This window comes from Lontra canadensis, unplaced genomic scaffold, assembly GCF_010015895.1.
Source record: "Lontra canadensis isolate GAN:19392208 unplaced genomic scaffold, GSC_riverotter_1.0 scaffold3, whole genome shotgun sequence".
NCBI lineage: Eukaryota > Metazoa > Chordata > Mammalia > Carnivora > Mustelidae > Lontra > Lontra canadensis.
In genome coordinates, this window is record NW_022630997.1 from 51,721,713 (window position 1) to 51,744,811 (window position 23,099).

General features: G+C 42.8%; 1 long non-coding RNA gene across 1 annotated transcript in view; it reads left to right on the forward strand.

Moving 5' to 3' along the window:
* Window positions 1-23,099, forward strand: part of LOC116857814 — a 70,103-nt gene that overhangs the window by 46,280 nt on the left and 724 nt on the right. The window contains exon 2 of the long non-coding RNA XR_004380809.1: window positions 18,733-18,810. This is a non-coding gene — a long non-coding RNA (uncharacterized LOC116857814). The remainder of the gene's footprint in view (window positions 1-18,732; window positions 18,811-23,099) is intronic.

The following is a 23,099-nucleotide window of genomic DNA, read 5'->3' on the forward strand; positions in this document are numbered from 1 at the left end:
GTTGGGCAGTTTATTAATGAAAAATAGTATGTTCTCCTTTGTGGATTTTGTGACACTATGGTATTTCTCAGCTTTTAATGTTTTTAATTTGTCATAATTTAATTATCAATACTCTGTAGTAATTTTATTTGTAATTTGCGTTCTTCAAAAAGACCACCCTCCATTATATAAATTTTGTTTTTTTCAAAGCCTGAATCCACCCTATTTAAGAATGACTTGATACAAAGCAAAATGTGTGTGTGTTTGTGTGTGTGTGAAACTCACCAGTCTTGGACCTTTTCTGAAGCGGTTACTCATTAAGATTTTTTCTCTGTCAAATATAAGAGAACACTAAAAGTCAAAGACAATTTGAAAAATTTCTACTATGTCTCCTAAAATGAGAGGAGAAACATACATACAGGTGAGTAGTAGCACTCTCACCCATAGGCTTCAACGGTTATGTAAGAAAATCACAACTTTTTGCAGATGGGAACAGTCTCACAGGGGAATGATCACAGCTCCCAAATCTATGTGCATTTAATTGGGGATGCTGTTGTGCTTTGGTGAAAAGGGTATGGATTTGAAATTAGAATACCTGGATTTGTATTTGTCCTAGCTCATCACTTGCTAGCTGTGTGGCCTTGCCTGAGACATAATCTTCCAGAGCCTCAGTTTCATTAACTATAAAATAGGAATGATAATAATCTTGGCCTCATCTGCTGCATATGTTGTTTTCAGGGTCAAGCAGTATCAATGGAAGAGTTTATTGTACTCTGTGAGACACTTGACAAAAATAAGTTCTCTCTCCTTCCCTCCTTCTTCTCTTTGGAGTTTCCACTTTTACTTCCAAGATGATATATTGTGTCTACCTGGCTGTAGAGAAGACACATGCTAATGCCTGTGTTAACTGGGAAACAGAACATAGTTTTCAATTTTCCCTCAGGGGCAGAATATTTATTTTACATATAAAATATACATTTCTTAATTCCTGGATTTGAGGGGGGAAAAGAAAACCAAGAGGGAAGGTATTCTTTTTAAACCAGTGTTAAAAACAAAGAAGTGAATTGTCAGCAACCTTAATGGTTGACTTATGTCATCAGCCCTTAAAATTTAGTGTGAAAAATCTTAACTGTCCTTAAAGTCACCTCATTCCTTCTGTAAGAGGGAAAGCTTTTAGAATACAATGACACATATGTGAGGAGTGTGGTCTCTTGAAATATTTTCTTTGGGGAAAAAAAAAATAGAGGGGAAAAAAAGAGTACTATCTTAACTTTTTCTTGAGCTGAGGTTATTGAATAAGTAGTATATTAAATGGAGTAGAATTTTCTTAATGAAGATATTTTATATTTTAAATATCTTTGTCATATCTTACTGATTAACTATTGATATGCACATCTTAATTACAACAAGCAATAAAGGACTGATTGATTTTCATCCGTGCAAATTATTTTATGGGCCTCTGGGTCTCTCTCTTGGATATTGAAAGAGCCTCTCCCAAAATGTTTGGGAAGGATACAGCTTGGAAATAATGAGGGGTGCATGTGTGTGTGTTTTATTTTTTCACAATTTCCTCCCTTCTTTGCAACCTTCTACCCATTGCTTCAGTGGGATTTATTACTTTAGGAGAAGGCTAAAATAGCTGATCCCAAGAAGTCAATTGAGTTTCTGAATTTATTTTTTATTTTTATTTGTTTTTCTAAAAGATTTTGTGTATTTATTTGACAGAGAGAGACAGCAAAAGAGGGAACAGAAGCAGGGGGAGTGGGAGAGGGAGAAGCAGGCTTCCCGCTGAGCAGGGAGCCCAATGTGGGGCTTGATCCCAGGACCCTGGGATCATGACCTGAGCCAAAGACAAACACTTAATGACTGAGCCACCCAGGCGCCCCTGAAATTATTTTTTAAAGTCCTCAGAAAGACAATTCTCTGGAAAGCTGAGACTTTTGCTATAAAAGTCTCAACTCCAAAAACTTAAGATTTTGGAAGTTTCAGTGCACAGTTTATGCCAGACCATAGAGTGGGAAGGAATGGTTCGTGAGTATTTTTCTGCCCAAGTGAGATCAGGTTTGAGTAGCAGGTACCCACAGGGAGAAATAGAGGCTTAGAGGCTGGTGAGCAGCGGAGCAAGTTTTTAGTGCTCTGCTTCCCTCCTACAGAGCCTCTGATGAACCTGAGGATAGAATAAGATAGGACAGGATGGGACAGGATAGGATAGGGCAGAGTTTGGGCCTTGTACCTTGCTTCCTGATGAAGCTCAAGAGAAAGAAAGCAATTCTTGTAGGTGAATCTCCCATTCCAGCATGATTCTGCAGCAGCAAAGTATAAAGGGTGATAGGAAGGTCTTGGCAGAGAAAGTCTTAAGTAACACCCCAAAAAGCCTTAAGCCCCTGGAGATGCCAGAGAGAAAAATTTCCTATTCCCCTGAGATGAGCATAAAAGAGTGACCATTTGCATTTACCATTTCTTTTAACACACAAAATTTGTAACTGCTCCAAGAGTGAATCATTACAGTCTAATTTTCCTTTCCCATGTCTGGCTATCAAGTCACCCAGTCTCAGGAGTCAACTGGGTGACCTTCAATAACTCATCAACCTGAGGACAGAGTAGGCAGATACAGGTTTTCAACCATGGGTGCCATAGTGGCAGGTCACAAGGATCCTAGAACAAGTCCCCTTGGAAATTTGTGTGGATCGATGCTGATGGATGGGACTTGACATCACCTGGATCTCACTGGCGAGACCCCATCAGCTGTGTCAGTAGGTGTCTGCTCTGATTGGTTGGTGCCTGTACTTTATTGCTTGTTAAATATTTTGAATATCACACCTACTGATGACCTTGGCCTAATACCAGAAAGTTTCAAAAGCCCCTTCCCTCAACTTGGATCACCCCATAGAGATAGATAAAAGAAAGGGGTGGGAGGACCCTGAAGGGATGATGATCCCCTTCCCAGGAGACTAGAATAAACCAATGACTAAGTTCACCATAGATGGACTGATGTTCATAGCTTACCACCAAGTTAATCAAAGGGGCTTAAATATTCTTCGAGGGAAGGGATTTATCAACATGTCTAAGAATGAAATTTTAAAAGAAACAAATATTTTAAGTCTGCAGATATATTCAGTGGGATTTAAGGCATGGTCTTGTTAGAAAAGTTACTGGCCTCTTAAAAAATGTTTTGTTTGCCTGGTTATACTAGGATGGGGTCTCTGGTTAGGGCCCCAGTTGAGAGATGTGTTCATCACATCAAGGATGAGTTTCTCATATGAAAGCAGTGTGGGCATTGTTAGGCATTGGGATGGATAAGTAGGCAGAGTAGAAGAGTGATCTCTTCTCTCAGAAGTTATGAAAACCAGGAAACATTTCCATTTGTCTATTTGAGTTTTAAACTGCTTCAAAGCAGGAGGAAGAAAAGAGAGTGAAGAAGCATGTGGGTCAGATGTAGTGAGCGTCCTGGACCAGTGCTATACTATGTTGTCTTCAAATACGAATTACCTATATTTGAAATTTAAACAGTTATGGAAATTTTAGTTAAAATAGTGGGTAACAAAAACAGATAAGAATGAAGAGAGCATGGGGGAATAGTACTGACAAGAGCCAAGGGAAATGGTCTCAACGTTTATTTTGATTTTAAAGTCACTAGGTTTTTCAAAATTCCATTGGAAGCCATTCCATTGGATTGCTACAAAGTATCACCAAGTGACTCTAATAATAATATTCACCACAATCTGGAAAGCCTTCGGAAAATTTGCTACACTAAACACCGGCTTGTGAAAGGTATTGTTCCAGTATCTCCAGGTTTCCGGGTGATTTTAAAAAACTCACATAAGGGGCACCTGGGTGGCTCAGTGGCTTAAGCCTTTGCCTTCAGCTTAGGTCATGATCCCAGGGTCCTGGGATCAAGCCCCATATTGGGATCTCTGCTCAGCAGGGAGCCTGCTTCTCCCTCTCTCTCTGCCTGCTGCTCTACTTGTGATCTCTGTCTGTCAAATAAATAAATAAATAAAATCCTTAAAAAAAAAAAAACCTCACGTAAGATCAGGGCCACCTCTAGGCTGTACGGAGCCCTAGAAAAATACTTTCTGCAGGGCCCTGTTTATATAATCACTTTGACTAAAAAAACATAAAATTAATGGTACCATGTGAGGTCTAGTCATTTATCAATGATGATTTGGAATCATGGGTAAAGAAGTGATTCTTGCATATTTGTTTGCTCTCTGGTCAGTGCTTATGAAGTAGGGTGCCACCTCTTTTTGTTTTGGTTTAGGGACCACCTTGGTCTTCTTTTTGTCAAATGCCTCCTTCCTGGCTAACTTCCTCTTCCCACGAGGGGAAAATGGTAAGAAGTACGTTATTATTCTTTGGAGTCTGTTTCTGTTGAAGCACCATGGGTAGATCTCCTGACCTTGTCCGTCGGTCTTAGAACCATTTGTTTGGTGCCAGTCGTGTCATGGCACTTCAGCCTCCTTGTGCTGCCCACGGATATGGGCCTCCTGTAACTCTTAAGGATCATTCCCATGCTTCTTTGCTGATGACCACAAGTGCACCTTTTACCCAGAGGATACAGCAAAATGGGAACAATAATTTATGTGTAGGTCACGTTCAGTCGACTGTTGGCAATTATCTAGTGTAAGTGTAGAATGACACATTTTCAACCATGTCTTTTCTCAAAAGCTTTAGGCTGTAATTGGAGCGTTCCTAGTGCTCTCCTTCAATGTGGACAGTGGGAGATGGTTCTTGGGCCCAGCAGAAGAGTGGTTCCATTCCCACAAAAAAAGCCAGTCTGGGAAAATGCAATGTTACCATATTGACTGGAGACATGCGGACCTCTGTTGCAAAGGTATGCGGTAAAGTAAGAGTCTCCAAAAACCTTGGAGATGAGTGAAGGCACCGCTGAGGACTGACCGACATGAGACAAGAAGCATGTCAGAGGCCAGTGACCACTCTCAGGCTGGCAATGATGGGGGGTAGGGGGAAGCTCTCCGGCTGTGGGAGGACCGCCCCTGCCACCACCCCACCACCCAGGGTTCTGTAGACGGAGACAGCACCGCCGTGGGAACACTGACAGGCCTACAAATGCCCCAAAGTGGACAGTTAGCCCATTACCCTGAATAATCCTATGTCCAGCATGAGTCACCCAGAGTCAGTAGGCCCACACCCACTCTGGCAGTCCAGTCATATGTGAAGACACAACGTGCTGGCTGGTGGGGGTGACCTGTTGCCAGGTCTGGAATAGATCTGGACCATAGGCCCTGACAACGAAGAGGTGTGAGGTCAGGGGTTCCTTGCAGCACCTGGTTTGATGCCACCTTGGGAGAGAGGGTTGAAGAGTGTCCTGAAGAGGAGAAACGGGGGCCAGGGTCCCTGCAGGCAATGGTTTGGGATGGGGCTGCCAGACCCGGATGGCACAGCTAGCCCTCGTAGGTCCCAGGCATCCGACGAAGACTTAGAGGAATTTGTGCAAGACCTCCAAAGCACAGGTGCTCTGAGGTGTGGATCGGCTTGGGCCACTTGCCTGGGTCTAGGGTGATACTGTGGAGGGTGTTGTATTGTACATTTGGAAGCATGTCGGGTTCATAGGTTCATAGGCTGTACTCTTGACTCAGAGCTGGACATACATTAGCTCTTCAGTTTGCCATGGTCTGTCAGAGTGAAGGGGTATAATTTTTCAAAAAACAATAGCTATATAATAATTTGTTAGAGAAGCATAGTGTGTGTATTCCCCTAATGCATACATGTGTTCCCTTATATATATTTGTATATAAATGCATGTAAAATAATATATAAGCACATAATTTATTTTATAAATTTTTGTGAACATGTATAAACAGAAATATATGTATATCTTTCAGACATATATCTCTTTCATTTGATTGAATAATTTGGCTTCATTCATTTTTTTCATTTACTCGATTTTTGTATTCATATAACTTATTTATTGAAAAGCAACCATTTTCATATTTTTGATCCAATAAATTATTTCAATATGTGAAATCATGACACTAATATAACACTAATCTTCATTTCTTCACATCTTTTAAAATGTGCGCCAACGTAGGGCTCAAACTCATAACCTTGAGGTCTAGAGTCACACATTCTACAGACTGAGCCAGCCAGGCGCCCCTCATGCCTTCAGTTCTTAAAGGAGCCGGTTTCTCTTTATGACCATATTTACTTTATGGCTGATACTTCTGTGTAATTTTGTATAATTTAGCAGATTTCTTATTAATTTGACCCTGCTTGTCTAACCTGACTTTTTCTTTTCAGTATATAGCACTTCTTGTTATATTTTCAAGAGAATACTTTATAAAGAAAAATCATTCATCAAATAAAGGAAATGAAAACCCCAATGGCTGTTGTGTAAGAATAGAATTGTATCACTACCAATGAAATATTCTTTCCTATAAACAAAATGAGGAACCAGACTGAGAAGAATTAAGTATGCTTAAATATGCTGAGGTCTTGGAAATTTTAACTGGAAGAACATTCATCCCTGCATGCGTTTAAGGGGTATAACTCTCTTGTTTTCTACATTCACTGGAATTGTGAGAAGTAGACCAAATAGATGTTTGAGCTTTGTCAGCTCTGAACCCAGTGGTGATGCAAGAGGCATTTGGTTTGGGGGCCATATCTCAAGTATGAAGAGGGGGACAATACATGGTGAGGCCGTGGTGAATGTGGGCCTTGAGGTCTGGGCAGTGGTTTGGGAACTGGAATAGTGGGTGTGGTGGGGGCACTGCCCAGATGCCCCTTCAGGAGGAGACAGACACTGCCCAACTGCAGGGAGGGTTGGCTGCTGATGGATCTCAGCTGAATCCCTCTCTGAGCTCTGCCTCTCGCCCAAGGTTTTATCTTCTCCCTGGGGTAGCCTACCTCTCATGACTGGTCAATTTCTGACATCCTGAAGTGCCACCTCAGCCCTAGGGCTTCAGGTGGCATCTGCTGGGGCTTCAGTTTTGGACACATCGTGGTTCAACTTCTCACTTCGCCCAATCCCACACCCCTCACTCCCTCACGGGTCTTCCTGAGAGCTCCCCAGTGAGCCTGCACACGCGTTGCAGCATGTCACACTGTCTGTTCCCAGGATGCCTGACTTAGGACAATGTCAGGCTTTCCAGGCAGAGAATGGCTTTGGGAAACAGTTGAGACGTTCAGTTGGCTGGGGTGTTGTATCTAATATAGGGGCAAGAGAGATAGAGGTGGGGAAAGGATTCACTGTGTAGACAAAGGGGCTGGTCTGGGGGATGGTGAGGAGCTATAGAGTTGAGCATAGAGCAACTTTATGGCCAATTTAGGTCAAATTATCCAAGTTTTCTGTATATCTCAGGGACCATATGATAGTAACAAATGTAATTGAAAGAAGTCGGTTTATAATGTGTTTTCATTTTTTAAAAAGATTTTATTTATTTATTTGACAGAGAGAGACATGGCAAGAGAGGGAACACAAGCAGGGAGAGTGGGAGAGGAAGAAGCAGACTTCCCACTGAGCTGGGAGCCCGATGCGGGGCTCGATCCCAGGAGCCCAGGATCATGACCTGAGCTGAAGGCAGATGCTTACCCGACTGAGCTGCCCAGGTGCCCTTTATGTGTTCTCCTTTTTAGATGGATATTCCAGCACTTGTGAGCCCTGTCTTTTGAAATTTTTTTTCAAGAAGTAGGGATAGGTCTGAGAAAATTGTCTGCATAAGCAATCTCCATGTGCATTTGCAAAATAGCTGCTAAGGGTTAAAAATATCACCCCTTCTCTTAACAGCACTTGTTCCTGCTTGTTCCTAGAAGAACCTGCTAGGTACCAGAGCATGGTCGTGTGGTGTCTGAGCCTCCCAAAAACCCTGCAAGGCAGTATTAATGTCCCAGTCTGAGGGATAGGGAACTGAGGGTTGGGAGGACTGAGGGACTTGCCTAGTGAGGAAGGAGGAAAGATGGAATTCGATCCCCGATTTCCTGAACTTGAAAGGTGCTGTTGCCCTAATCAGATGAGCAGGTCTCATGGAGCCCATGATCTGGGCCTCGTGCTCTGGAGCTCTGACTCACCAGGCCTAACTGGTGACCAAGACACGTGCTGATTAACCCTTACAAGTCCTGAAGCTGCCATTCAGTAACACAGCAGCTGATTCAAACAACTCTTCCTTCTTCAGTAACAATAATAATCATAAGAAGCACTTCTGGTTTTATTATGTGCAAAGCCCTTTCTACGTGTCATATTGCTTGAGCTTCCCAACAGAGCTGTGTGGGAAGTGAAAGCAGTAGCCCCATTCTGTGGATGAAGGAATGGAGGCTCAGAGAAGTTCATGGGCTCACATTCACTTGGCTCAATGTGGGCAGGACCAGGCCCTGAATTCTGGTGTCGCTTTTGTGCTTTGCTTTGTAGCTTCTTGTAAGCCTTTTGCTTAAGCATCTGAGAGGGAATGAGGCTATAAGGAGAATGTACCTCTGTCTTTGACCTTGGTTGAACTAAATGCTCTGTAGATACACCAAGATTGTCTGGGAACAATTCATCAGCCAAGAAATAAAAATGGCATGTTCAAACTGATTAAAAATGAGGTTTGATCCTACTGTAACTTGCTGGGTAGACACCAATATGCTAGCATCCTTGTACTTGACTATTATTATCTCTAATTATCATTCCATTCTGGTGGATGCTTTCTACTTTTATCAAAACCTGATCTTTTCCCCTCATGTCACCTGCAAGGCCCTTTTTCTAAACTCCCCAGGATTTGTCATTTATAGTTGATTGCCATGTCTCACCAGTAAAAATTCCCAGGTGATTTAGACAAGTACCTTCCTCTCTATACTTGGGATTTTATATCATTGTTTACCTGACACTTTGCACTCTCATATGTTTTAAGAATTTTCTTTAATTTCCCCCCTATCTTTCTGATGTCATATCATCAAAATGGCATGATTTCTAAGCACTGTAGTTTGTGTTGGGTTCCTGGTTTTGCAGTACACCTGGTATTTGTAAGAACCACAATCTTGCAGGAAAAGGAAGAGAGATGAGGATTATCTGTCATGGGGGAAAACTGGGATATGCCAGTTGGGGAAGGGAAGCAGTGTACGAAGCTGGGGGTGGGGGTGGCAAGAAATGGCCTTCGTGAGAAAATGCTCCCTCTGGGCTCAGTCAGGCACTGGGGCTTCTCTGTTTCTGAAAGAAACACCCTCCCCCCACCTTTTTTAAAAATAAACTCCATGAAAGTGAATTGTGTATGAAGGAAAAATGACCTCACACATTACTCTGCTTTCCACGAAGTAAAAAAATCATGGTGGAAAATTTACAAGGAAAACAATTTAATTTCTCTATTTCTCTTGCCATATGATTTTCAAGATTACCCAATACTTGGACCATCCCGGCAAAGTGTCTGTCCTTATTGACCTCATTTCTATTTCCCAATCACTTTATTTAGCAGCTTGCTAAATATAACGCCCCTTCACCCTGGGTCCTTTTTTAAACCGAAGAAGGATGAGACAGGAAGTGGTGATATAATTTCCCTGGACTGACAATGCGAGCTAACGGCAGAGGCCAGGGCTGGGTAAGAGCTCAGACAAGCTCTTTTCCCACCTGTGCTCTAGGGGATGAATTGTAGGAGGTGGACCACCCCTCCAGCCTGAAGACTTTATCAGAGGGGAACGGTTCGGTCCTTATAGAATGGGCCTGGGCAGACCACAGCCAAGGGCCAAATCTGGCCTGCTGTCTGTTTTTGTTTTTGTTTTTAATGGCCCGCAAGTTCAGCATTTTATTTGTATTTTATTCGCTTTTTAAAAAAGCACAAGGAGAATACTATTTCACGATACATGAACATTACATGAAATCGGCCTTTTGTGCCCCCAAATACAGACGTGCTGGGGTACGGCCACACTTGTTTGCTTACACACTGGGGCTGTCTTTGGCTGCTTTCGTGCTACGATGGAAGAGTTGAGTGGTTGCAACAGAAACTTGAAAAGCCTAAAATAGTTTATAATTTGTAAATTAGATGGCCTGCAAAGCCTAAAATATTCACCATAGTGCCTTTTATAGCAAAAGCTTGCTGACCCCTGATACAGAAGATTCTGAGGGATGAGACATGAAATAAGCATTCGTTTCTTGGCTCACGCCTGGGGCCCATGTCTGTCAGCTGCGGGAGGCAGCAAAGGGTGGGGCAGCAGAGGAAGCTACCAGGAAGATTCTAATTTTTCTCAGAGTGGGTCCTATGTGAATCCCTAAGGATATCACAGGGACACCCCCCCCCCTTTTTAAATTGAGTCTGAGTTTTTCAGTTACGGGAAAGGAAAATGACACTTAGAGGAGTTCAGTGATTTCCTGAAAGCGACACAGCCAGTCAGACTTAAGTCCAGGAACTTTGCCTTCAAGGCAGGGGGAGCTTGAAGCTCACCATGTTTCTGCAAGCTGGGGGCAGCCAGAGAGAGAGAAGCCGCCATTGCTGGCGAGAACCCTCCGCTGAGAAGCAGAGAAGGCTGCCCCGGGGGGCCTCCACTGGCCCCCGAATTGCTCCTCCCTTGTGTTCGTCGCAAGCTCTGCAAAGCCCGGCGGTGCTAAGGACCCGGGCCGTCGCGTCTTATTTCAGCAACTAGAGTACGAGGCCTTTGAATAGGGTTTCCAGATTTAACAAATTAACATTCAAGCTGCCCAGTGAAATTTGAATTTCAAATAGATATTTTTTTAGTTCATGTATGTCCCATGCAGAACTTGAATCTATTTGTGTGAGATTTATTTAAAAAGTTACATTAAGAATTGTTTATTGCTTATCTGAAATTCCAATTTAACTGGGCATCCTGTATTTGATCTGATGATTCTCCCTTTGAGGGCAGGAATCTGGGACTTCACTCTTTCTTCATCGACCTCTTTCCTCCCACGTCCGTATCACTCCCATACCCAGTCCCACTGTGCCTAGCACAGTGGCTTTCAAAGATCCTGGGGGGCTCCATTTAATGAAAACCATCCTCTTTCAGGGTAAGCACTTAGCTCCCACCAAGGCTGAGGAGGCAAACATGTAAATTGATTCATTTCACTATATTCTGATACCCGCTAACGAACGGCAGGATGAGCCAGGAGCTGCGAGGATCTCAGGGAGGGAGCCCCTCAGCCTTCAGAATAGCAATTGGAACGGCTTCCCGGAGGATGGGATCCCCAGGGTGAGTTTTGAAGTCGGGGTAGGAGTTGACAGGCTGGATGGGGGAGGGGGAACTGGGGAGAAGGAGCAGCTGGCGCCAACTCCATAAAAGGGAATGGTGTGCCCAGGAATGGAGAGGGAAGGAGGGAAGCTGGGTGACTGGTGCGAGGGTATCTGGGACGGCAGGAGGCACTTGATGAACAGTCTTCAGAGATTCGTCCCGAAGGCTCCATTGGGCAGCTCCACAGATGTGGCCCTGGAGTGAAGACCACACGTGATCCTGTTCTCAGTTCCGTGACCCTAACTGCCAATGCTTGGGCCACTAACCCAGCAGCCTCTTCAACCAAGCGAATGTTCTTGGAACGTGCCTGTTTGTTTCAGGTCAGCTTCATGGCACAGTTGGCACGTCCTTCACCATGGCATAACAGAAATCCCATAGTGAAGTCGAACATTCACTTACTACTCTTGAACTAGTGACAGGAACAGGACAGTGGCCTGGTTGGGTCTGAGGCTGGGCTTTTCATCTACCTCGAGTCTCTGACTGGCCCTAAGTGACTCCCTGAGATGTAAAGGAGTCTGTTGCTAGTCCACCTAATTCCCTCAAACATCAACCTCATCCCTTGTGTCCTTAGTCTTTTTCCAAACCACACGGAAAGACAGTACACATGGTATCTTCTATGTGTCCCTCTTTTCCACTTTTCCATCTTGCTGTGCACCCCAGGCAGCTGTACTACCTAGACGGTCTTAATGGACTACCTTGCCCTCACTTTGGAGGGTAGCTGGTCAGTGAGGTGGCTCTCTGCCACTGAGTCACTCGAAGTTCACTGTGTCCTTCTACAAAAGACCACGGCTTTCGTCAAGCACCTTCTCCACACGGCAGCCCTTTCTGGTTCCAGTAAGTGCTTCTCTCCCTTGGTCCACCCCTACTGCAGGCTTTGGGTAGTAATGGCTTCTGACTCCTACTTGCCATCGGGTATGCCCTTTTTCTTGTTGATTTTCCTGAACACTGCCCACACCTTGATAAATAGTCATCAGTTTATTAAACTGTCCTCAATTACTGTTTGAGTGTGCCATTTGTTTCTCAAAGGGACCTGACTGATGCAGATAAAAGTAGTGTGACATTTATTTGCTTATTAATTCCTATTAATAGAAGAATGTTTAATTCAAGGATATGTCATACTCCACTCTATCATGCATTTTGAACAATAGGTAACAATCTATTATGTAAGGAAATATGCTGGTTTGGCAAATAAATTACATTTCAACTTAGATAAGTTGGTTCTGAATCTGAGCTCTTTTAGTTATCACCTTGTGGTTATCAGATGAGTTGCTTCTCGTGGCCTAATCTATAACACAGGAGTGGTAACTCCTCCCTCATCCAGTGGTTGTAAAAATTAGGGGAAATACTGGGCAAAGGACCTGAATAGATATTTTTCCAAAGAAGATGTACAGATAGCCAATAGGGACACGAAAAGGTGCTTAACATCACTAGTCATTAGGGAAATGCAGATCAAAAACATGAAGAGATATCACTTTGTATTTGTTAGGATGAATATTACTAAAAAGATAAGAGCTAACAAATTTTGGTGAGAATGTGGAGAGTACCCTTTTGCACTTTGGTGGGAATGTAAATTGGTGCAGCCACTCTGGAAAACAGGATGGAGGTTCTCCAAAAATTAAAAGCACAATTACCGAATAATCCAGCAATTCTATCCCTGGGTACATATATGAAGGATAGGAAAACAGGATCTCAGAGAGAGATATCTGTACTCCCATCTTCATTGCAGCATTATTCACAATAGCCAAGATATGGAAACAACCCTCATGTCTGGCAATGGAAGAACATGATGTTTATACAATGGAATATTATTCAGCCATAAAAAGAAGGCTATCTTGCCATTTGCAACAATGTAGATGAATCTGAAGGACATTATGTTAAGGAATATAAAACAGTAAGATAAATATTGTATGGTATCATTTATATGTGGAAACTTTTTTTTAAGAAAGCTGATCTCATTTAAACAGAGAGTAAAATGGTGGTTGCTGTGATCTGGGGGAAGGACAAACAGGAAAATGTAGGCCAAAGGGTACCACTTTCAGTTATAAGATGAATAAGTTCTGAGGATCTAATATACAGAATGGTGACTATAATAAATAATACCATACTGTACACTTGAAATATTCTAACAGAACTTAAGTGTTCTCACCACACACACAAACACACACACTCGTGCATGGATTAAATGAGATAATGCTTATAAAACACTTAGTTTATTGCCTCATACATAATAGGATTACTAAAATACTTAATTGATATACTGGGTATTTACCCCAAAACTACAAAAATACTAATTCAAAGTGATAAGGTACTCCTGTGTTTATTGCAGTATTATTTACAGTAGCCAAATTATGGAAGCAGCCCTAGTGTCTATTGATAGATGAATGGGTAAAGAAGAAGTGGTACATATACACAACGGAATATTACTCAGCCATTAAAAAGAATGAACTCTTGCCATTTGCAGTGATGTGGATGGAGCTAGAGAGTATGAGGCTAAGCGAAATAAGTCAGTCAGAGAAAGACATATACCATATGATCTTACTCATATGTGGAACTTAAGAAACAAAACAAATGGGCAAAGAGAGATAAAAGAGAGAGACAAATCAAACATCAGACTCTGAACTATAGAGAACAAATTGATGGTTACCAGAGGGGAAGTGGGGGGAGGGATGGGCGAAATAGGGGATGGGGATTAAGAAGGGCACTTGTTGGGATGAACTCTGGGTATCGTATGTAAATGTTGAATCACTATATTGTACACCTGAAACATTAATATAACACTATATGTTCACTATACTGGAATTAAAATAAAAAGCTTGTAAAAATGCCCAAGGGACCCTTAAAGACACATCATTTTCATTGTGTCCAACAATACGCCTTGGATTTAGAGTAGCACCTTTCAATAGAACTTTCTGCAGTGATGGAACTGTTCTATATTTGTTCTATGTTATGCACCTATTGAATATTTGAAATGGGGCTAGTTTTAGATGAAGTTTTAATTTTATTTAATTCCAATTAAATTAAAATGGCCACATATGACTCATGGCTACCATATTGGACTTTACAGATCTAGAGAATAAACATAAAGATAACAAGTCATTTTGTAAGATCGTCTATGCCATTTCACATGTGAAACGTGTGAACATGTGTCCATGTGAACATAAAACCATCAGTAGGATAAAATCAGAAGTATCAACTGTTCATGTTTCTAGAATCTGACATGATACTCGTGTCTACAGTACTCATATAAAATTTTTTCTGTACTAGATAGATTGAAGTTATACACAAACATATAAACATACACAAACTTAAAGGGGATATTCTGGATAAATTTATTTTAAATCAAATTATCTGGATAATTATCTCAATTCCTCCTTTTGCTGTAGTCCATTGGATATTAATATGAGGACTTCTCTGCCCCTTGCCCTTCCAGAGCCCATGGTGGGCATACTTATCAATATAGCACTTATTTTTGCCAAGCCCAGTTGGGTCTCCCCATCCTCAACAAGACAATGGACATTGACTGGAATTGACATGTGAGATAAAGCCCATTTTCCACCCTTGATTTAAATACTTTCTTTTAAGGGAGTATTTGGGTTATTTGGACAGAAAGGTAGCAAATGACGTAATAAAAAATCATTATATTTAGAGTTAGAGAATTTTAGAGCCAGAGAAGTCTCAAAGAGTTGTCTTATTTTTCTTGGACTTGACTTACTTGCCAATACACAAATGTACCATATCTGCTGGTTATACCCCCATCCCAGATCCAGTGTCCACCCTTCTCCACCCAGCTATGTGCACCTAGGGCTGACCTGTGGACTGATCACTGGGCTTCCTTGCCCTGGGCTTCCTTGCCCTGGGCTTCCTTTTGGCAAATGGCCAGTGGGAGGTACCAGCAGGAGATCTGGCAATCAGGTAAGGGTGAAACTGGGTATTTATTCCCCTGGCTCCCTTCCTGTGGGGACAAGGTAGATTACCAGGATCCTAATACTGTGAGTCATATAGCTCTTGTCGTCTGTTGGGGACCCTCTCCTCACAATCCTCTGTTTCCTTGGAAACCGCTCCTTCTCTGCCTCTTCAGGCTCAGGGAGAGTAAGGGGAGGGCTTCTGGGGCTAGCAGCAGATGCTACCTTCTTTCTTCTTTCCCTATACCATGGCCACGTCTCTGAAGAGTCTCTTTCTCATTAACTCTCCTCCTACCTCACAATTTGAGTGTGCCATTATTTTCGACTGGGACTTTGATATATCTATGAAAGAGTATCAGGATGCCCTCTCTCTGGGCCTTTCTTCCGAGCAGCAATTGCTACAGGGGTAATTTAGGACATTGTTTTCTAGAGCAGTTGTTTAAACTCCCTGCCTTACCAGACATCAACCTAGACCCCTCTGGGGTGAGTCATTCTATTTGTGTGGGTGGGGTTAGTTAAAATAATTTAAGAATTTTCTCAAAAGTCCAAGTGTGGAGCCCCAAATAAAATAAACAACCGAAAAAAAAAAAAAAACCACTAGGACTGTGCATTTAGATGTCTTGGACAGTAATCCACAGCCCAGCCCCTCCTTTCTGGGCAGGATGTGGTCAGAGTACTATACACGGTTAAGAAATTTCCCTTTTGAGCCTCTTCATCATGTATTTTGGTGTGGATAAAATCAATTCCAAACAATAGCTATAAGTTGAGGTATTATGTGTACAGTGGTAGAAGAGCTTTGGCAGAGTCAGGATGGCATGCTAATTTTCTTCCGCCCCAAATATTGCTTAAAATGGCCCTTCGTAGGTCACAAACCGAAAAGGGTTGGCTTTCTGTGGCACGCAATGGTAGATGCGACCCACCTGGACTCTTGTCTGTCTGGTGTCATGCCTGCGAGAGGCCTAAAATCTCCCTGCCCCAAAATACCTTTCTTCCCAGAAGTTCTGTCACAATTCCAGAAATTCCCCTTCTGTGCATGTTACCCTAAGGGTATTATCGAGTGAAGGCATCATTTTGTGGGAAAAGGACATTACGTATCAGCTGGTTGACGACCTGGCAGAAATAGACATATGTGGTTTAAACTATTACCTCCTGGTATTGTGCGCAGAGAAAATGGGGAAATGGAAGTCCCGGTTGGGAAGGAGGTAAGCAGAGGTGTGAAGCTTCCAGAATCACTCAGGAACCCGGACCTGTCAGGGAGAATGCAGTGATTTAGTTAGTGACCATGGCAGGTGCTGGGATGCCTGAGTGTACCGGGGCATAATTAACACTGTCACCAAAGACGAACTCTGTGACAACATGACAAGACAGTCTATGTAAAGGGTCCAGGGCAAAGCTTTATCAATCTGTTTCCTTTTCTGGTGCATCCATAATGTGGCTGAAAGCTTTCCCGGCTAGGAGACCGTCAAAGGCTACCTCAGGACTGCCTGATCTTGAAGAACTAAACCGCTATGACCCATCAGAAGCCAGAATGACAGTCATCTGTCATTAACTGGTAGGGGCTGCGTGACGTGTTGTAGTTGATACTGAGTGTGAGGTGGCATCTAGTCACATGAATAAGAATGACATTGTTGATTAGCAGTGGGCTTGGACTTGGAGGGCAGGGAATGTGATACGTTTGCCAGTCCCACCAAGGGCCCTTTTCTGCTTTATTCCACAGCCAAACTGTCATCTTCAGGTTTTGGGGGGGCCTGAGACTGGCTTCGAGAATCCCTAGTACTACCTTCTTGGGAATAAGCTGTCACTGGATCAGTTTACAGAGAGCACATGCCTGAAACTTTTCATCTCTTCCTATCATTAAGTCTGTAATTCAGGTTAGTTGCCCATCAGCGGTTTGGGGATTCAGGCTGAGGTCGAATGGGCCAAGAAGAGTGGTCTCCCAAAGGGATGGCTGGTGAGGAACCCATCTCCATGTGCTTGTTTTCCCATTTCGTACTTCTGAACTATGTTCGGACAGCAGGAAGCCCTGGGAGACATCCTCAGCTCCTCTTGTTTCCGTACGTTCTCCATCCAGCCTCTCAGGAAAAGCTGACAGAACCTGTGCTGTTTCCACCACTTGTCATCACCTCCACCATTGCTGGCCAGCCCCCTCTGCTGTCTCTCACGCACTCTGTTCCAGAGAGTCCTGTCTGGCTCCCTGCCCTCCCTCCTTTGTGCCCTGCAGTCTTGTCCTCCTCAGTTCTTTAAAAACATACCTCAGATCCTGTCATTCTTCTGCTTTCCACCCTCCAGTGCCTTTCCAGCACACTCAGTGTACAATCAGAAGACCTTACCATGGCCTCAAATAGCCATGGGATCTAGGGTCTTCTCCTTGTGGCCTCGTCTCCCCCATTCGCTTCCTCTCTGCCCATCGTCCAACCACCCTGGTCTACCTTCTGTTCTCCCACCTCGCCACGCTCATTTCCACCTCAGCTGCTTTGCTGAGTGTGTCCCCCACCCTCCGCCCCAGATCGTCATGTGGCTTTCTCTCTCATTCATTCACATCTTGTTCACATGTTACCTTCTTCCTTGGCTCCTTTATCAGAAGTGACACCTCTTTCCCATGGTACTCCCTATTCCTAGCCTTATTTTATTTATTTATTTATTTATTGATGCTGCTGCTCGTTACTACTGAATTTCATGTTCACTCATTATTTATGTATAGATTTTTTTTCCTCCTCCCTAGAATGGAAGTCTTTGAGGGCAGGAACTGGTTCATTATGTCATGTATAGAAGAAGGCGCCTAGAACATAGGAGGTATTCAGGACATATTTGTCAAATTTGAAAGTGAGGGGTCTTCTCTAGGCCATGGGATTGCATGTCAACGATTAAGATGGTGTGTGAATCCATGGCAAGGGGTGTGGTGCCTGAGGCCGGGATCGGCTAACTGGCAGTAAGGGCTGACCAGGACGCTGCATGGCTGGGGAACACTCAGAATGTACAGAGCTTCCAGGGAATTGTGAGTCAATGTCAGAATCCAAGTGAATGATTAAGACAGTGGATAAGAATTCCTAGCACAAAGAAGTTAACGTTGAAACACTTTCTCAGCTGAAAAGCTTCCTACATGCTTATGCCTAGAACAGAAGCCACAGTGTGTATCCTAAGGAGGGTCTGAGGTTGAGCTTGGTTCAGAGACGGTGAACAGGGTGATCCAAGGAGGTGGGAACTAGAAGCCTACCTGCTATGAAGTCATCACCAATCAATCCATTTAATTCTACAAAGTCTGGGGAGAGAATCAGGCCTTCTGAAATCAGCTCCTAACATAGGACAGCTGCCCCCTCCTTGCAGATGCTTTCCCCAAAACCAGTTCATTGGAGGAGATGTCATAGTGGTGATGTTCCCCAAGGGCCCAGAGACCAATGAGTTCTGTGGTCCACTTACATCTCACGTTGGGGAACTCCACTGAGCATCAGAGACCTCTGTGCTGGCTGGGAATCCCCATCACAGCAGTGGCCTCTGTGGGGTTGAGCTGCAAGCTACTTTTCAGATTTAGCACACAGCCTTGTGAGGAGACAAAGTTGTTACCTCTGCAGAGAAACCAAGCCAGTGATGCTTCCCACATCTGGGAAATGGGAACATTTCTAGAAGTTGGAAGCCAATGTCCAAGGTGGAAGGATGGCTTGTACTGATCTTTGTGTGCCCCCATCCCCAGCCCTATTTGTACATTTCCAGGATCGATGTAAGAAGAAGTACATTGCTGTGTGTTTGTAACTCAGGCCATCGTTTGAGGGTAAGTAACAAAGAGGTCTGGCATGGCTTTCAAAGGAAATAAGGTGAAGATTCTTCTCCCCAGCCTACTAAATAAACCGCTGAGGCCTTTCATGACTCAGAAACCGCAGACCCCACACACAACATGTATCTATTCATTCTTGTCTACAAATATTGATGGAGAGCCTATTGTGTGACTTACACAGTGCTTCGGTTGAGGATGTAATGGTAAAATAAGATTCACTCCCTCCCCTCAAAAATAGATAATCCCACTCCAGTGTGGAACATTCTACAACACATAGGGTAACATAATCTAATGGCAAAGAATATAAGCTGAGTTTTGTTACTCACCAGGCTGTGTGATCTTGTACAAGCCACTTCCCTTCTCTGTGTTTCAACTTTCTCATGTGTATTTCAAGGAAATTACCCATGTTATGAGATTAAATAAAATAATGCCTATCAAGTGTTTAGCCCAAGTGTCAGTAAATGTGAGCTATGATGCTGGCTATGATTTTATGATAAGAGTTGGCCTGTAATACTGTGGGGGAACATTGATATCTTGAAGTACCATATTTCTAGACAAATGTATTTATATTCAAGGCCAAACCTAGAAAAAAATCTGAGTAATTGGAAATATCTTTTTAAAAAATTTTCTGCCCAAGAGACTCTCTATCCAAACCTGTTTTCTTTCCCCCTTCTGGAAGCTCTTAGTGTCCTGGTTCTTTGATTTTCTCTGTCAATATATCTCTCAGTAGACTGGCAGACTGGAAGGAATCTAAGCAGGATATGTCCATCATATTGTCTTTGATTTAGAACATTGTCCTTCCTTGAGGTGTTCACATCTCACCCAAAGAACAGCATCATTTCAGGTATCAGTGAAACTGCCTTTTCTGAGAGTAATGAAAGAATTTGGTATTTTTACAGGGAGAGACAGATATAGACTGATGGAATGGTCTCCACAACAGACTCATGGACACATGGGAACTTGGTTCACAACAGATACAGAAATACAAATCTACAGAGAGAGAAAGAATTAGTCAAGTGCTGGAATGATTGATGGAAACAGGAAATCCCTACCTCACACTTTAGACACAAATTCCAGATGGGATTAAGATGTACATAGGAAAGGGAAAGTTTAAGACTTTGAGGAGGAAACATAGGGAACTTTTAAACATAGGGGCTTTTGCCTCAAAAGGCATACACCAAAAAGAGGAGGTTTTATTTATTTATTTAAAAAAAAAAAGATTTATTTATTTATTTATTTATTTACTGGGGAGACAGAGATCACAAGTAGACAGAGAGGCAGGCAGAGAGAGGGGGGAAGCAGGCTCCCCGCCAAGCAGAGAGCCTGATTCGGGGCTCGATCCTGGGACCCTGAGATCATGACCTGAGCTGAAGACAGAGGCTTTAACCCACTGAGCCACACAGGCGCCCCAGGAAGAGGTTTTAAAATACGATTAAATTGAAATATTACACTTCTGTACCAACAAAGACACAATAAATAAAGTTAAGGTACAAGCTTGAGACTGAAAAAAGATATTAGAATGCTTATAATCAACAAAGAATTCTAATAAAAGATTATTTTTAAACATTCCTGTGACTTAACAAGAAAAGATAATCTAAGAAAAATGGACAGAGGGGCGCCTGCGTGGCTCAGTGGTTAAAGCCTCTGCCTTCGGCTCAGGTCATGATCCCAGGGTCCTGGGATGGAGCCTCACTTTGGGCTCTCTGCTCAGCAGGGAGCCTGTCTCCTCCTCCTCTCTCTCTGCCTGCCTCTCTGCCTACTTGTGATCTGTCTGTCAAATAAATAAAAATCTTTAAAAAAAAGAAAAAAAGAAAAATGGACAGATAATATGAACTGAACACTCAGAAAAAGAAACTCAATCGCATTAATAACAAGGGAAATTCAAATTAAAACCATAGTGTGATACTATTTTATACCCGTGAAGCTGGCCAAAATGATACCACCACCAAAATGATACCAATCAGTTTTGGTGAGGCTGTGGGGAAACACATGTCACATATTGCTGGTTAGAGTGCAGGTCGGGAAGACCATTCTAGAGCCCATGTTGGCAATATCTCTCAAAACTGGAGAAGTGCATTTCCTAAGACCCATAAATTCTACTTGTAAGTATATATCCTAGAAAATGTCTTGCACAAAGTAACAGGCACAAGAATGATCATTGCATCACTGGAAAGACAAAAAGGTGGAGTGAATTAATACCCATCCAGAACAGGATAGACAAGTAAGTTGTGAATTAGTCATATGCCGTCTTAAACAGCAGTTACAATGAATGAGCTAGAGTTACATATACCAATACGGATCGATCTCTGAAAGATAACAGGGCACATAAATAGCAAACTATGGAAGGGTCTGAATTATAGGACACCATTTAGATAAAAATATAAAAACACACCCAACTTTACATTGTTCACATTACATATCTATTATATGTTATACTACACTGTGTATTTATTATAGATATATATTATATATGACGCTTATATGCATTTATTGTATAGGTATATCTAAATTGTCTATTTTTTTTTCAAAACACATCTTGTTTTGTGTTTTGGGGAACACAAAACACAAAAATATATAGAAAGTATAAAAAATGAGCATGAGGACAGATATCAACTGGAGGACAATCTGGAGATGGAGGAAGGAGAAGGGGATGGTAGTGGTTTGGTCAGGGCAGGACACAGGGGTGCCTCAATAAGATTTGAAGAAAATAGGATAAATGTTATTATTAAATCTAGGCTGTTGATAGTATATACACAGATGTTTATACTTTACCCTATGCTTGGCACTTTATTATTTTTTTTAAAGATTTTTTTAATCCATTCATTTGACAGGGAGAGACACAGCGAGAGAGGGAACACAAGCAGGGGGAGTGGGAGAGGGAGAAGCAGGCTTTCCGCTGAACAGAGCAGGAAGCCCGATGCCGGGGCATCCCAGGACTTCGGCATCAGGAACCGACGGGAAGGCAGACACCCAATGACTGAGCCACCCAGGCGCCCCTATGCTTGGCATTTTAAAATTAAAAGAACAGGTTCCCTTTCTTGATGCCGAGGCTGGCCTCCCTTATGGCTTTTCCAGTTAGCTCTCTGAGAAGAGAGTGTGTAATGGGACCTGTTTATTCCCTATAGTGCCTCCTGGATTTGTAGTACGTGGTTTGAGTCTGCATCATGCTGTATTCTTTGGAGAAAGGGCTCATCTAGGGCAGGGATGCCGTGTATAGGTGAGCCCTCCTTATGGTTTCCCAAGATGCAGTCCCGGCTCTGCTCCCAGAGCGATGCCCTTTGATACAGGACCGCACACCTCGCGCGTCCGCCTCCAACCAGAGTATGCACCTTTTGCTAATTCAGGTGCCTGCGGAAGAGTCTTTCTAATCTGATAGCGTAGGCAGCTCCTTTTTCTACCTGCAAAAAGGCCCACGCTAGAGGACCAGCATACCTGACCCTGATGTAGGAGAGCAAAGCCACACCCAGGGTTTCCCAGCCTTAACTGCGGTAGCTATTTACCCAATCTTTGAGGAGAAAGTTGGAAGCATGCTTCTCCTGCAGGGGATGGACAGCTAGAGGTGGAGGAGCATGCGACTCCCTCACTAGTCCCTACCTCAGTTCTGAGCCAGCTACACGTTTTCTCAACATTCCCTAAGCCCGCCACTCTCAGGAGCCAGCCAGGTCCTGTGGGCCGGCGCCCCTAACCAAGAAGCATCTGCATGAAGATCACTTGGCAAATTCTTTTATAAATTTGTAGGCATTTTCGGATGAGCTTGAATGGGAAAGTGTGATTGATGTGTGATGAATTAGACCTTCACTTGGAAGACAAACAGGCGCCAATAGCTATTTCAGGTGTATTGTTCTGATTTAATTTATTTCACCTGGTGTGTTTACTAAGCGTCTGCTTTACTAGCTATTGTGTACAAAATAAACGGGTGCTTATATTCTATGCTCCAAAAGCTGCAAAAAATCCTTTAAAATTGTGTATTGCTACTGCTTTGAAGATGATAGTTATTGGATTGATGTATTATAGTTGAATTCTTCTGCCTATATAAAGATACAGCTATAACTTTAACTCTAAATAGTCCAGATTCTACAAAGTATCAGATTCATCACTGGCCCATTTTTCCTTCCAACTGATCATCCAAGAGACATCTGTTGAGTGCCCACTATGTGCAAGGTGCTAAAGGTAGAATATTGAATAATAGATTGTTTCTTTTCTCAAGGAAGTCAGATATTCAGAGAATTACACTCCAGTGTTTTTTGCTTTTTTTTTTTTTTGAGATTTTATTTGTTTATTTATTT